Genomic DNA, 4,667 nt, shown 5'->3' on the forward strand with positions numbered 1-4,667 from the left:
GTCTACTCTTTGTATCCAATTCAGTTTACGCTTCTGTACAGAAAAACTGACGAGGTTTCGACTTTGACCAAAACAAGGTTATTCTTATCATTATCACAATTATTATTATTATTATTATTATTATTATTATTATTATTATTATTATTATTATTATTATTATTATTATTATTATATTATTCCTATAAAGATATTCTGTCAACATGGCTGTGATATTTATTAATACATTTTTCTTAATTAATTATTCTTTATTTATATAGTACTTTGAAAAAACGAATTATCCTCATACAAAGAATATGAATTACCATATACAAATAAAAGTACAATGAACACAGTAATATTGGCAAGCAAGGTATGAAACACAAAAAAAGGAGAACCAACTGTATCCCACCTGATCTCCCCTGACATGTTGTTCAGAGTCTTGGGGCAGCGATCCCAAAGGCTCTGGCCTCTCAGGTATTTAGCCTTGACCTAGGAATCACTAAAATACCCTTAGACCCTTAGAAAACCCCAATGTGCTGTACAAGCTAGTGTTAAAACTGTAGAATGTACTGGTTGCCAGCATAGTTTGCTGCAGGTTTGGTGAGGTTGTGTTGATATGGAGAGATTCGAAATACAAAAACCCCATCCAAAACCTTACAAATTACATACCAATACAAATCTCACACACACACACGACCCCAAAGAAAAACAGACACAAAGGCATGTGGTTTGAATATTTTTGGGGTTTATTGTTGTAAAATTGCTTGGTTTTAATCAATGCATTGTGTCCGACGCCACAGGTGGCGTTTAAATGGTGGTGCACATGCATCCGTCCACACACCCGCAATGTAATGAAATGTTAAAAACATGCGCATCCACTTATACCAACAAATGTTCAGAATGTGACCATGGAACATATACACACAAACGTACACATACTCACTAATGCATGCACACTCACACATACAGACACACACACACACACAAACACAGATACACACTCACACAGATACACACCCACACACACACACACACACACACTCACACTCCAAACCACAGGCTTCACATTGAAGTTATCTGGGCTCCACACTGCAGTAATGTGACCATGCCTTAGTTCATCAGCACATTGAGTGATGGATGTGTGTTTGTGTGTGTGGGTATGCGTGTGTGTGTGTGTGTGAGTGTGGGGGTGTGTGTGTGCGTGTGTGTGGGGAGGTAGGTGCACAGCCGGGCTGAGAGATAAGAAGTTGCGGGATTGCAGACGAGAGAGAAAAAAATAAAGACACAACAGATGGATGGGGCTGTGTGTGTCGTAAATGTATGTGTGTGTGTGTGTGTGTGTGTGTGTGTGTGTGTGTGTGTGTGCTAAGAGCGTATAATGGGCATATGTGTGTCTGTGAGGTTAAGCTTTTAATTCATAAACAATTTATTATTGCAGTTGTATAGAAGTACTACTTTTCACAGTTTACTTGGCAAAAGATTATCCCAAAATCTTTAGAAAAAGCTAGCTTTTATTTGGGTAAACATGAAATTCGCCATATATATATATATATATATATATATGTTTAAGCCTCAATGGAGCTTCAAACGATCGCACAAAGTTAAAACAAATGACACAAAAATATTTTCACACGAAACAGGGGTATTGCAGTACATCAAAACTGAATCACAGATAATCCAATAAAAAAAAGACAAAAGAAGGCTGTCGCTCTCTGCTGTGAATTTCTGTACGTGGTATTGTGTTTTTCCTGTTTAATCATCTCCAGAGGATAGAGAAGGAGGGCGGCTCAGACACACCTGCCAACCCCCAGTCAGACCTGCTCACCATCCACCATCTGCTGCCACCACTCACCTTCCTTTATCTGGAAGCCCTCCATCAAGGCAGTTGGCCGGGGATTCCCTAATCCTACCCGAAAAAAAAAGTGTCCCGCCTTTTTTTTCCTTGAGGATAACAATATCCTGGAGAATTTCTGAGAAGGTTGAAGGTGAAACACAGGTTAAAGGACGATGAATATACTTCAAATGTGAACCACTTCTCGTAAATCCTTTTTTTCTCCCCATTTTTTTTCCCAGTTCTCGCCAGGCAGGAACATGCTAACAAGTCCAATCAGAGATAGCCAGGGCATGAACCAGAGGTCTACCTGGATATCATGAGGGAACAGAAAGCTAATGGAGAATACAGAACAACTATTATGACACTTCTAAACACTCTTCATACATGCAGTCAAGCCTCACAGGCATTCATGTGTGCCCAGATTCAGACACACACACACACACACACACACACACACACACACACACACACACACACACACACACACACACACACACACACACACACACACACACACACACACACACACGCACACACACGCTCACAAGAAATACGTGATTCTTCGAATGCGATGTCCCTCTCAACGACATCTTCGGGTCATATATCCACACAAGGCTCACTCACACACACTCCAGCCCAGGTAATGTGTGGGGACGTATAGCACAGGTATAGAAACAGTGGCGGTAGTGCGATCCAGAAGGAGTCGAGACACATACGGTATGCAAAGAGAGTCACGCACTGGGATTACGTCGCATAACCAATTCATTACCCTGCGTTACTGTACATTGACGGTGAATACGTAGAAGCGATACCAAGAATGTATGCTGTTGAATTTAAATACACCTTTTATTATAATATTTTTTTTAACAGATGAGAACTAATTCCTGAAAACAACGAGTACAATACCTTTCAATGTATGTGGAGGTGGATCAATGCAAATTCGTCAGGGGCGTGTGTCTGTCTGTCTGTCTGTCTGTCTGTCAGTGTGTGTGCAAGTGCGTGTGTGTGTGTGTGTGTGTGTGTGTGTGTGTGTGTGTGTGTATCTGTCTGTCTGTGTGTGTTTGTCTGTGTGTCTATGTGTGTGCATGTGTTTACATGTGTGCATTTGCGGCACAGTGTTTGTGTGTGTGTGTGTGTGTGTGTGTGTGTGTGTGTGTGTGTGTGTGTGTGTGTGTGTGTGTGTGTGTGTGTGTGTGTGTGTGTGTGTGTGTGCATCTGTGTAAGTCCATGTTTATCACTCATTCACGTGACAAAACATTTCGGGGGAATCCGCAGACGCACTCAAAGATGCATCAAAAGTGCACGTGCACATGCACCGTGCACACTCACACGTGCCCATCTATACGCAACGTAGTGTGTTGTAAAGCTTGAAAACAAAGGCCCCTTTGGGAGGAAGTGGGTGTTTGTGTGTGTGTGTGTGTGTGTGGGGGGGGGGTAGTTACTCAACAGGACAACAACAACAACATTAGGGCGGTATTAGCGACAGCTGCACACTGACAGACAAACACCACAACAATATCCTCAAGCACCATCAATCATTCATCCATCCACCCACCCATCCATCAATCCGTCATCCAACCCTCAGTCAAAAATACATTCATATTGAAACCTCCATCCATTCAGCTCATCCATTCATCCGCTTTCAAGATAGATTTTCACGCATCTATCGACCTCATCCATCAATCCCTCCATCCATTCCTCCACCCATCTCACCATCCACCAATTCCTCCAGCAATCCGACCTGTGATTCCATAATGCACCTTCATCCATCCATTCCATACCATACCACCAGCAATCGTGCATTTGATTCACTTTCACAGTTAACCATAGACCCAAGGCAGAGAGAAACGTGTGTGCGTTACCAGGTCAAAAGTCAGTCTCATAACTCAGCCGCCGTCCTTAATGTTTTGTGTAACTCAAAACGGTTCTGAACCAATGACGAGACATTTAGCCAACAGAGGAGTTGACGTCGTCTTGTATCTCGATTTAAAAATCGAGATGCAAGATTACCTCTAGGCTTCGACACCTTCTACCATAACCAACGGCAATCTCTGAGCTGATGAACATCACGTGCACATGTCAGCATATTACACTCCGTCACACTCGTACACACTCATTCTTTCACTCTGGATGGTGTCATACTGAGACCCCCCCGCCCAACCCCACCCCAGCCCCTCATTCTGCTCTTTAGAAAGCCTGCTAGAAACACATAATCCTGCCCACCCCCACCCATCCTGTGTAGAACCCCCCACACACACACAGAAAAACACACACACACACAAATTCAACAAATATTTGAACAGATACACATGCAGACAAATTCACACTGACACACACACTTGTGCACACACACTCTCTCTCTCTCTCACACACTCTCTCACACTCTCTCACAAATAATGCCTGGTCAGCCATAGAGGCCAAGCCTATACTGCTGTGTAACTCAACGTCATGGGGAACTACAGGCAGCAACAGCAGAAGCAATATTTCGCTATCCCCTTGAATGGTGAAATGTGTCATTGTTTACAAGCTCTCTGATTGGTTGGATGTCCATCATTTCTAGATTGTTCAGTTAGTGTTTCTTGGTATTGAAGAGAGAACAAAAGGGGGAAAACTTGGCGGGCCAATTATCTACTCTGGGGAATCTCCCATTCCCAACTCTTGTACTATCTCCATGTTTCACTCTATCGCTCTCTCTCACGCTCTCTCTCACACTCTCTCTCTTTCTCGCTCTCTCTCTTGCCCTCATGCAGCCAACACCTGCTAGCAGGTGGGGGGGAAGCACCTCAAGTGGTGGACCCGGTGATACATCGATCATTGATTGAAAAAAAAGAAAGTTAACCATGAGGAGAACGAG

This window comes from Pollachius pollachius (assembly GCF_949987615.1).
Source record: "Pollachius pollachius genome assembly, chromosome: 16".
NCBI lineage: Eukaryota > Metazoa > Chordata > Actinopteri > Gadiformes > Gadidae > Pollachius > Pollachius pollachius.